Raw genomic sequence first — 12,270 nt, forward strand, 5'->3', positions numbered from 1 at the left:
CTTGGACCCCCAGAAGATGTGAATGGTAAACTGCTTCTGACTTTTATACCTGGGAATTGTGATTTTTTTCTGTGCTGTCACCACAAATGAATAGTCAAGCCAACATTACGAATTCCTTCATGAACCACCCATGCACAAAAACATTCACACCGGCATCGATGTAAGTGTATTGTCTTTCCCTAATAGTGGTAAAATGGTCAGAATCTTCATTTCACCTCTCCCTTACCCACAGTGTCTTGCCATTTTTTTCCTGTGGCTGTACTCTGTATTGCAGTCTGCGCCAATATGAAATAATGTGGAAAGAGCCCGAGATGGGAAATTAGGAATGACACATTCAAGATAAAGGAGCGCAGCCACAGAAACAGTGTCTGATGAAGATTTAGAGTGATGGCTGAGCCATGTGAATGGTTTATCCATTCTGCCATACTATTGCTGCAAGCCAAGAGTGGTGTAATAATTTATTTGGAAAACCACAGTTTAGTATAGTGTGTGTGAGAGAGTAATCTAGTATAGCTTTGACAGGCCAGGCAGATAGATATGAAAAAGAGAAACAGATCTATTTCTTGAAAGGTGGGGTACAATTATGAATGAATAGACAGCAGCAGTAATGCATGATTTGCCATCACTCAGATGTTTTAGCAGATGGCCAGTTGTGTGTAATTTCTCCCCCCTCCCCATGTTTTTTAGGTGGAAGATGTTATATATCTTGTATATAGGGCATTTTGCTACTTTTTATTACTCTGTACATCTGTACCAATGATTGTCTTGTTTACAGTGACCCCTTTTCTTACAATGGGGAGGATTGGAATTCTGTATCTATTCTAAAGATGCTGAAAAATGGAAATCCTCTCTGCATCTATTGTGCTACTGCAGATGGTCATTTTTGGGAGGAGTCTGCTTTTTTAACAATTCCTTCCCTTGCCCTCTCTTGTTAGGATCCAGCCTTTTATACAGTACATGTTTGCCTGTACCTGTACAAAGAATTACAATCTGTATCTGGTCATGCTAGAGTAAATTCACCTTTGATCATGCAGCTTTATTACCAATTTATTTTGATTGTTCTTCTACTCCTCCTGAATATCATGTGAAGTGAAATTATATTCCAATGAGACAGCACTCTGTGGCACGTTTTTAAAAAATTACAAGCTGCAGAGTATCAGTGTGAATTGATTAAGTAACCATGCTGCCTCAATATATATATTCATAACCAATCAGTTCCTATCCTTATAGATCCAAGGAATTGGAAGACTTAAGTGTTTTATAGTGGCTGGGAGGAATTTTGAGTCCACTGTGTTTCAGCTGCTTATACTGTATGGAAAATTGGCAAGTCTACAGTTGCCAGGTTAGCAGCACCCAATTCTCTAAAATTTCAGGGCCAAAGTATAAAACCAGAGGCAGAGCAGGCAAAGGTTCTAAGGGAAACAGGCACGAATCCATATAAACACCTTCATATTGAGCTATTAAGTTCTGGGAGTAGCTGGGAATGGAAACATGTACCCATATTTTAAGGCAGCTACGCAAACAAAAATCAAATATTGTTCTCTTCCATTGGCATTCACTCTGAGATCTCCACCCCACCCCCAGTTTGGAGACCCAGAGAAGCACAGCAGTTCCTTGAGACTTCAGCTGGTGTCCTGGGACAAACAACCCCATTAGTCATAGAGTTGACACCGCATGTGGCAGTTGAAAGTGATATGATCAGGAGGCTTATGTTGTAGGTGATTTTACTATTATAGAACTGCTGGATAGTTCAGCGGTTTAGGTATCTAGTTGTGGAGCCAGAGTTTGGGAGTTTGATTCCTCCTTGTGGCTCCTTGACAGGGGCTGGACTCAATGCAGTTCTAAGATTATTATGATTATTTATTCAACTCTAAGGACAGTTCTCATCTTGCATCTTATTGGTCTAAGAAGGTTTAAGCTACATGACAAATCCATATATACTGATTTTTAAAGAATATATGTCCTGAATTGAGGGAGAATGGAAGTGAAATTTAGCATTTGAAGGACTAAAGTCGGTCAATGACCATGAAAATGAACAGGCCCTTTTCGTTGTAGCACCTTCCTTTTTGTTCTTTTAAATTTCAATCTGACCATGATTTTATCTTACTTTTAGAAAGCAAGAACTGTGAGTTGTTTTACTAATCACTGTTTCTGTTGGTCTGTTATTAGAATTATTGTTGAGTTCCTGGGTTTACTAAATGCCCTGAAAGCATTTGAACAGGGGGATCAAAACACAGACACAAATGGACCAATTGACCAATCATTCAACGAGCAAAAGGAATATCTGCAACTGGCTTTTGACATTGCCACTATAGGAAATATAGGCTAGAAACAGATTGTCTCCCCAACCTAGTCAAAACAACAAGGTGTGTATGATTCCTGCATCATTGCTTGATGATAGTGATTGTAGCAGTTTCATGTCACTATTCTGATCACAGTTTTTTTAAGAGCTCCAAATAATCTGTAAGACTGGTTAGGTAAGTTCTAGATGTGATCTGGTACACCACTGTCAACAGCAGATCCATCAAAACATCTTATAGTCAATTTCCAGTATCCATCTTATACAGTAGAAGATGGTATTGCACCTGATCATCCTGTACCATTTTTGTGCTTAATGTTAACATTTGGATAAGAAATGTACTGTACCAGACATACTGTTTGTCTTTGTGTGATTGTGGACTAGATGAGTGGCTAGTAATTAAGGAGTGAGAAATCAAAGATAGATTCAAGTCATGCCACTAGGTAATTGATAATAATCATTGTTTTCTATGAAATTGATTCTGACTTATGGTGACCTTTTCCAGGGTTTTCTAGGTGGAGAGTACTCTAGGTAGAGAGCACCACTCTGTTCTTCTGGGGGCAACCTTAGACTGTGCAGCATGCCCATGATCACACAGGTTGGTTCTTCTTGCAGGAAGCACAGTGGTGAATAAAGCTCCCAACCTGTGACTCTGCAGCCAAAACCTAAACCACTGAGATAACCAGGTGAATCACAAGGCTGAATAACAATAATTTTCACAGAACTCACTGACTCTTATACAGTCAACATCCAGCAACAATGATGGGCTTTATAAGAAAACCCTGGAAGCTTTTGGTTGTGTTGTGTATTTATTGATCCAGAAATACATGAGAGGTTGGGGGTTTTGATAAGTCTTTGGGGTCTGTTGTGTTAAAAATGCCTAAAGCTAAGAAGCTTTCAGATGATGTGTGGGAGAGGAATTCTTGAAAGTAAAGTGTTGGTAGTCTGGTTTTGGAAAACAGAGTATATATAAACGGGATGATTCTGTGCTGTTCACAACATCATTTGAAAATCAGCCGTACAACTATAGCATTCCAGCTCCTAGTATTAATTTTTGAGCCCATTCAATTAGCCATCAGACAGGAGAAAATGGATTCCTTAGTTGCTGTGAGGCCATTGCAGAATGCAAGCAGGTTAGATACAAGGAAGTATCTTGATCGTACCAATAATACAGCTCCTCTGCCTCAGAAAAGGAAAGGACTAAAACCATACTCATGAGCTTTAATCTTATTAGAAATCCATGTCTCAGCTGACCTTGCAACACTAGTGATTGACTGCCATGAGTGACACAGGGCTGGAATTAGGGCGTCAGGGGAGCAAAGTGAGCAGTCAGACAGAGGTTTGTGGGAAAATAGTATTGGCCTGAGGGGAAGAGAGAGACTGAAACATTTAAAAGCAAACAAATGTATTAGGTGTTCTTATTAGTTTCCCCAAGAGTCTGTTATATACACAGGCTCAGACAAATACTATTCTGTCTAAATATATACTGGGGATACACATGGTTTGTTCTCTGAATGTGTCCTCCCTGTCCAACACAAATGCTCAGGACACTGATCATGAATCTGACATCCAGAGCACCGATATAGTTCAATGTAAAGAAGTGATTTTCATTTAGTTTATACTGTGAAAGAAGGATTCTGTCCATGTACCATTTATTTCTCTTTCTCTGCCCATTTGCATGTGCTATCAGCTTCTCCATTAGGGCTACAAAACCAGAGTGGTTTCTCTTTTATGGAAAAAAGCCCTTGATCGGAAGGACTGCTAGAAGACAATCGTCCTTCTGAAGATGTCCTCCATTTGAAAAGTAGTCTGGTCTGAATCTGATTTAAAGATGAAGAACCCTAAGAAGGCAGATCAGGGCATATGAAATTGTCCTTCCACTGCGAACATCTTGATAGCAGATTCAGAAGGCACACAGGTCCCCTCATCACAGATTTGTCTACTTGAGTGAGATGCAGTATAATTCTGCTTAATCTATAAGAGGCTTTTCTGATTTTGCATCTGCACATAAATTAGGATATGGATTTTTTTTTTTCAAATCAATGTCCTCTTTTGTCCCCGTTTTTGGTGATTGTGTCTTCTCTTTTGGTATTGTATAAATTGTCATCGTATTGCCAACTTTGGACATAATAAATGCCAGCTCACTGGAGTCAAAAGAATGAGAAACATGGCAGATATATTCCCCAGGGGGATGTGGAATATCAGGGGCAGAACCTGGATGAATCTCATCCTTCTGCATGTTTTTCTAGTCAGATCTTTGTAACTTATACAGAGCTTGGGTAGTCTAAAACTTAGACTCCAAGGGGTAGAATGAAACCTAATCAAACAAGCAAATTAGTTGAGTGGTTTAGAGCCCTATACTATTGAATTCATGAAACCATAGTTCTGCTGGTAATTCCAGTAAAGGAACAGACAGTGCAGCCACCCATTCTGCACAATTCCAGTAAGTAATCATATCCTATGGTCCAGTTTGAATGGCTCAGGCTGCAGTTCTATGTGCACTTAATTAATAGCAAATATTTTGAGCAGATTACTTTCAACAGGTGAGTTTTCTCCAGGTGGCCTGGAGAAGCACTGGCCTAACCTACTGGGTGGGCCTTGAGAATTTGTTCTTTTGACTTCTTCCCATCCAACAACAGCATTGGCTGCTTTTTGCATTGCTTGTTATCTCAGTCAGGATGGTGTATAGCATTTGAAGGCTCTTGGCTAGTACTTGGAAGAGGTGCACCAGGTCCAGCCAAGTCATCCTCACTGTTGTATCCAATCACTGATTAGCGAGGTAACAGCAAGGGGGACTGTCATTAACAACCTAGGAGAATAGGAGGGGCATGGGAATGAACCTCTGCAGGTCACATGAGCAATCTCCATGGGCTGAATTTGGCCATGGGCTGGAGTTTCCTTCCTATAAGAGACTGTGTGTTTAGAAATAGTTTTCTTGGGATGAATTGCAATTTGATATTTAAGTTGCTACAAGATCTTTTAGGATGACAAAACAGCAGAATAAGTAATTGTAGCGAACAGCCCTGCCCTCACCTGTCCGTCAGAGCTGAACAGTGGAGAAGGAGCCAATGAGAGGACGGAAGGCGGAGCCGAAGGGGGAGGGGGCTGGATATAAACGCTGGTGTATGGACTATGAAGAGAGATTCTGTGAGTGACAGACAGTGTGAAACTTAAAAGTAAACTTAGAGTGAGTAAGAGTTCTGTAAGGTACAGAGAGCTATTAGAGATTTAAAGTCAAAGTAGAACTGATACAAATATAAGTGATTAGCAACCTGTGATTTACTTATCGAATATTAATCAGATGTTAACTTCCCTAATCTAATAAATGACTTAAGTTTTAAAAGCACACTTGTCTCCTTGATTAAATGGTATTGAAGCAGCAATACCTGGTGGCAGCGAAATAATAAGAAGAGCGAGAACCTCGTGAAGACCTGGGGGAATAGGGGCTTCAGAGGGGATCGCCACAGTAATAAAAACCCAACCCCAGACAATCAGATATAGATAAATAAATAGATTTAGAAGAGGTAGTCGAGTTTGTGCAAGCATATCTGGCAAAACACAAAATAAAAAAATTTAAAATTTAAAAAAATATCCGTAACTATTATATTTTAATATGGGCTTTCATGGACAACTCCACTTCTTCAAATATATGAGTGAAATATAGTAAAATACAGAGTTCGTAAGTAACTGGTTTTGGGAGTCAATGGTGTATGGTTGCATCTCACAAGTGCACTATAGATAGGAAGCAAATAGAAGCTGAGAGTTGCTGCCAGATGCCTGAGTACTTTTCCATTCCAACTCTTTGATGTGAAATGAATTTCAAATCTGCATTTCTTGTTTTCAGCAGGCCATTACCTGTATTGCTTTTGCTATCTCAATTTCTTTATAGTCAAAATTTCCTGGTAATTCTAAAGATTTGGATCACATTTGGACAATGTCTAGTATGGCTACTCTGTGTATGCCTGTGCTTCTTATTGACCACTGTTATTTAGTTTTTCCTTGCAAAGTTTATCACCAGAATTGACAGGAAACAACCAGCATATAAAATTGAACACAATGGTTAAGCAATTTCCCTGTAATGCATTAAATCTTGGCTTTAAATGTTTAAAGCTTACTTGTTAGGCACATTTGCACTACTGAAGGATGCCTGCAATCACTGCGACATCCTACCTGTTCTTCCATTATTGTCGCTGATATACATTAAGAAATTATTTCTCTCTCTACAGATCAAACATCTCTGTCTATCTAGGAATCTATCTGTTCTCCTCTTCAGTTCTGTAGAAAACAACTTACATTTAATAGTGTAAGTCTACTCAGAACTAAATCATAGTGCATTCAGGATGTATTTCCAGGCAATTGGGTAGAGCAGTGGTTCTTAACCTTTGTTACTCAGATGTTTTTGAACTGCAACTCCCAGAAACCCCAGCCAGCACAGTTGGTGGTGAAGGCTTCTGGGAGTTGCAATCCAAAACTCCTGAGTAACCCAAGGTTAAGAACCAGTGGGGTAGAGGATTGCATTGTTAAACATGTGTTTCTACTTCTTTTCTTGTTTCTTTATTAGCCATTGACACCCAATGTTTGCTTCCACAAATTTCTGTTTTGTGGTATTCTAATCCGGTCAGTCCTTTTAAAGTAATCCATCCATTTAGTTTGCAGTCTTCCTCTACTCCTTCTTCTGATCCAAAGTTGTCATTCATGCATTTATTTACTTAATCACCCATCTACTTATCTCATGGTCCGTCCTATCCACCTCTATTTTAACAATGCTATTTGTTCTTTGACTTCTATTATTTTTTACTTTCCTAGAATAACTTTACTTTATCTATTAATCTTCTATTTAGCATCTTTCTTTCCATTGCTCTTCGAGTTTTCCATTAGGAATTTGAATGCAGCCTAGGTCTGTGCAGCATACTTTCTATTCAACCAAGGAAGACTTACTGCTTGGCATAACTTGTGTTCTTAACTGCTTTGCATACTCTTGTAGCCCATGAGAAAAAGACCATTTTTAGGTTACAAAGTCTTGCATATCATTGCTTTAGTGGATAGTCTGTTGCACTAATGAATTGAATGGTCTAGATTTTGGGTAAGGAAGGGATGCAGCACAAGTTTCCTCCTATGTTACTAGTGTTTGAAATAAAACATTTCTCAAGGTTGCTTAAAGCTGATTATTTTATCATTTCTTTCCTTCCTTCCTTCCTTCCTTCCTTCCTTCCTTCCTTCCTTCCTTCCTTCCTTCCTTCCTTCCTTCCTTCCTTCCTTCCTTCCTTCCTTCCTTCCACCAAGCAAAGCCCATTGCATGTGTATGCTGGCTCTTGTGCTACAGTTTACATAACAATTGAATCCACTGCAACTATACAGCAGAGTTTTTCACTCTGGTCATCATGTCTGGTTCTTGGCCAACATACTGAATACAGTATATGACACAATGTATGAACTGTAGCTGCAAGTACATGTAAACTAAAGCAGTGGTCCCCAACCTTGGGCCTCCAGATGTTCTTGGACTTCAACTCCCAGAAATCCTGGCCAGCAGAGGTGGTGGTGAAGACTTCTGGGAGTTGTAGCCCAAGAACATCTGGAGGCCCAAGATTGGGGACCACTGACCTAAAGGGTAAATGTCTCAGTTTTATGATCCTGGGCTACTTTGTAGTGAACATTGTTATCAATGAAGAAAAGTTGTTTAATTTTGCAATTAAGACAGAAAAGATCAGAATGAATTTGAATACTATCTGACAGTTTTGAAAAGGAAAAATTACATGTTGTCCTTAGAACAGTGGTTCCCAATCTTGGTTAACTCAGGTGTTCTAGGACTGCAATTCCCAAAACTCCCAGCCAGCACAATTAATAGTGAAGGCTTCTGGGAATTGAAGTCCAAAAATAGCTGGGTTACCCAAGGTTAGGAACCACTACTTTAGAAAGTAGGCCACATACAAAATATAAGCATGGAATACACTGAATGCAAGGACATTATCTCCATGGCCCATTTATACTCAGTTAAAAATCACTGATCTTTCTTTACCTTGTTAAGAAAGTTGAAGACATTAATTTTGTTTCTGTTATCTCCATTTACATACCTATCTATTAATGTTGCTAAGTAAGGAAAATATAATGATTTCTCCATGGAAATGAAGCTGTGCAGTTGCTGTTCTGAATCAAATTTTCCTGAACTAATCAAACATTGGCACAGAGTGAAAATGGAGGACACGTTTTTCTGTAACATGCTGGGAACGTCAGTTTCAGTAGGAAAGAAAGATGAGGCAATGAGTTATGTTTTTGCTCTAGAGTTTTGAGTTTCTGGTAAAATTCTCTTCTTATACATGGTAGAAGTACAGAGGTCCACATAGAAGAATAGTTAAGAGTTCTCCAGAGTTCACCCATTTCTCATTAACTGGCACTTAAACTGTCATTTGTAGGAGAAAGAATAAAAAAAGTTCCTTTATTTGCAGTTCCTCGAAATTACAAACCTTTGTATACTGCTTTCTTTACTGCATACATATTAGCAACCAACCAGCAAACAAATGCCACCAACTGATCAATGAGGGGGATAGAACACTTAGCAGAGAAGAGAGCTCGAAGGAATGATTGGTTAATGCTGGATAGATAGACAATCACCCCAGCCTAGAAAAGCCCCTCCCAGTTACTCAACTATAGACAACATGTAAGGTTGTAAATAAAACTCCCAACAATTTCCCCCTAGCAATTATACCTCAATAGCAGATTATCTGACTGTCACATAATTTTTGATAGCAAATTAAATGGAGAAAATATTGACATACAATATCTTATTTCAAATATGTAATTAAAAGGATGAGCCTTGAGTCTCTAAGAATTTTTTTTCTTACATGAAACCTGTATGTGTGCCCTTCTGTGTATTTTCTAATGACCCACATGTTGCACCAATTTTGAATATTTTGTTCCAAATCTTTTCCATAATGGTCCTGTAAACTATTTCACTTGATTGTGGATCTCTTGTACTTGATGGCTGCATAGGCCCCTTCCAACTCTGTTATTTGATGATTCTATATTAAGCAAGCATATTTCTTGGAAGTTATTAAGAGTAGACATGGTCTAGAGGGGCAGGGTATAAATGTAATGAATGAATGAATGAATGAATGAATGAATGAATAAATAAATAAATAAATAAATAAATAAATAAATAAATAGTCTAGCTCTTATCAAGTTATGGTTACAGCTTGACAGTAATGTGTTACAAATTCCCCCAGATTTGGGGGCCATATGGGGGACTGTAGGGCATTTCTGAATGTTTTAAAGATCAAAGCAACCTGAAGATTAACACATAGCTTATAAATAATTTTATTTATTACAGTGAAGTGTGTTATTTTTTAGAAATAGTACTGATGGTAATACATGGATTTCTGCAGCAAAGTGTTTCAAGCTCTCATTATTATGTTACTTAATCTAGTCTTAGGAAGTTATTGAAAATAATTTATTGAGATCTCCAGACTTGACTTCTGAGTAAATTTCTTGAAGATGAGGAGCTTTTAAGGTATACTAACACAGTGATAATTTTGGAGTAGTGATGCCAATGATCTGCTTTCAATTTGGATACAAGAATGTCCTCTCCAGTTCAACCGTGAAGCTCAAGAAGGGTTCTGAATAAGTCATTAGCTCACAAGGCTTTTGCCATAGTAACAAAGGTGGTAATTTTATTATTTATTTATTTATTTTATTTATATCCCGCCTATCTAGTTGATAGACCACTCTAGGCGGCTTACAGCAAGGGGTACAACAATGAATACAACAGAATAAGCACTGTGGATCCCTTTGCAAATAGATCATCTTGCTAATATTCTTTGGGATATCTAAAATAAAAAAGTGGGCCTGAACACACCACGAATCCTCCTTCCTTGTAAGTCTGCAGGGAGGTATCACTTAGGGAGGGTCATCCATGACCATTGGCTGTATTTCACGCATTATCATTTATAATAATCTGCACTAATCTTTCACTGGTATATCCCTAACTATATGAGGTAGAATCCCACAACAATTGCAACAACAATAACCAATGTTTGTAAAAGGAAATGGTATTGTTTTCTTTTGTATGTGGTTTTTGAAATTTTGAACCTGAATGATGCTGTTGCTCTGCATAGGTTGCATTCCTAGCCTACAGTCTTGAGAATAATGTTCATAGAATTTATTGCAATTTGTTGTTGTTCAGTCGTTAAGTCATGTCCGACTCTTCAAACCCACACAGTATTGGACTTTTTGTCCATATATAAACATGCAAAGGGGTACACATGTGCACACATATCAAAGAACTATGAATGTTTCACATCAGGATTTATGCAGCTCTTTTCATCTCTCTCCCTTCCCTCCTGTCTGCCTCATTCCCTCTTTCTCTGTTTATGTCTATGCACCCACACCTACACCCACACCAATGCATAACATAGCAATTCTGATAGACATAGCTAGTGCGAGAGACGGAGGATATGACAAATTTAGATATTGATAATGGAGTCCTGGGCTACAGCCCAAGCTGTTAAGAAAAACAAATGTTATTAATGTGTTAAGGAGAAATACTTGCTAATAACTAGATAATTTTAAGATGTTAGGTTCATACCATCTGTTAATCTTAGTTGTGATTAAAGAGGTAAATCCTAATGCCCATTATTCCTAATGACAGCACCAAGAAGGCTTAAAGCATTAGCTGTCGCAGGCCAGAGAGAAGAAGCAATGAAGGATATCAGCAATCTTAGCTGCAATTGAGGAATTGGCCCGTCCTCCACACAACAAAAGTGATACAAAAGAATTACACCTTCACTAAAGTCTATTTCCTCGTATAATCACACAAAATGATTTTTCTTAAATATGATAATAAATCACAGCAAAAAATCAATGTGGCAGGGCCCAACTGCTATGGCCTGATAACGCATCAATCAATATTTAGTATTTAGATTTTAATTAATACATAGCAGTGCAGAGGTCTTTTAAGGGAGAAATATTATCACAGATAAAAAATCCTGCACTGTTAGCATGCAAAAGTTGTTGCTCATATCTGTCATTGACCAATCTGCTGGAGTGATTAAAAACCCTTGAAAATATCAGACAAGCATAAAACAAATGGAGCTGAAGAACGTATGTTGGAGGCACTTCAGTCAGCAAAGAACAGGAATGCTGGGTAAAGCTAACAGAGAGAGTAGAATAATGCTAGCTGCACACAAGTCACCTCCGCAGGACATCTGTACCACATCCACTGTGCAAGAGACATAGCTGTGGTTTGGGGGCTGAGATAAAGATGTTTATTAACAGCTTCTCTACTTTCAGATTTTTATTCCTGAATCTAAACATTTATCCTGATTTATAGGTAAGGAGAGGGATCAGGAGACTAAATAATATGGAAAGCATTTCCAGTCAATTCCAAAAGAAAATGCTAACATTTAGGTTGGATTTGAATGCCTTTATTAGACAGAGTCAGAAGTTACAAATGTATTCGCTGGGACATGAAACACAGAGTGCTAACATTCTGGTTTCCCCCCCTTTGGTTCATATAAGACATATCTTGTTAATGCCAACTGAATCTATGTTATGATTTATTAATCATTTGTTTCTTTCACAAAAGACCAACATTTCCTAAGCTATCAAAAGTATCTGTGTTCTGATTAGATGAGGAATTAAGTATTTCCCATATGATTGTCACATAAGTGAATTCCAAAACAAGCCTTTTGCATGTGAAAGAGGTAAGGGATTTGTCGCAGAATTATCCTAAAATATTTACTGGGCATTACTCTGGAGAAATGAATTAAAACTTCCTGTTTCAAAATTAGGATGATTTTTGAGCAGCTAGGGAAAGTTTGCAGTGCTCATTTAGTCCAAAACAAATACTTTTAACAAAATAACTCAGGCTATATTGGTATTAGAAATGAGGAATTACAATGGAATGAATAGAGGTGACAATACCCAGAGAGTAAGGTATCCTAGCCTAACTGTCAGATTTATAGATTGGCCTTTTATAT

At 38.1% G+C, this 12,270-nt stretch overlaps 1 long non-coding RNA gene across 1 annotated transcript in view; it reads left to right on the top strand.

The window, feature by feature from the left end:
* The window catches only part of LOC144589243 (uncharacterized), an 18,072-nt gene extending 12,184 nt beyond the window's left edge, over window positions 1-5,888 (top strand). Inside the window, exon 2 of the long non-coding RNA XR_013545268.1 lies at window positions 2,170-5,888. This is a non-coding gene — a long non-coding RNA (uncharacterized LOC144589243). The remainder of the gene's footprint in view (window positions 1-2,169) is intronic.
* Window positions 5,889-12,270: the final 6,382 nt, after the last annotated feature.

Source organism: Pogona vitticeps, chromosome 4, assembly GCF_051106095.1.
Source record: "Pogona vitticeps strain Pit_001003342236 chromosome 4, PviZW2.1, whole genome shotgun sequence".
NCBI classification, from domain to species: Eukaryota; Metazoa; Chordata; class Lepidosauria; order Squamata; family Agamidae; genus Pogona; species Pogona vitticeps.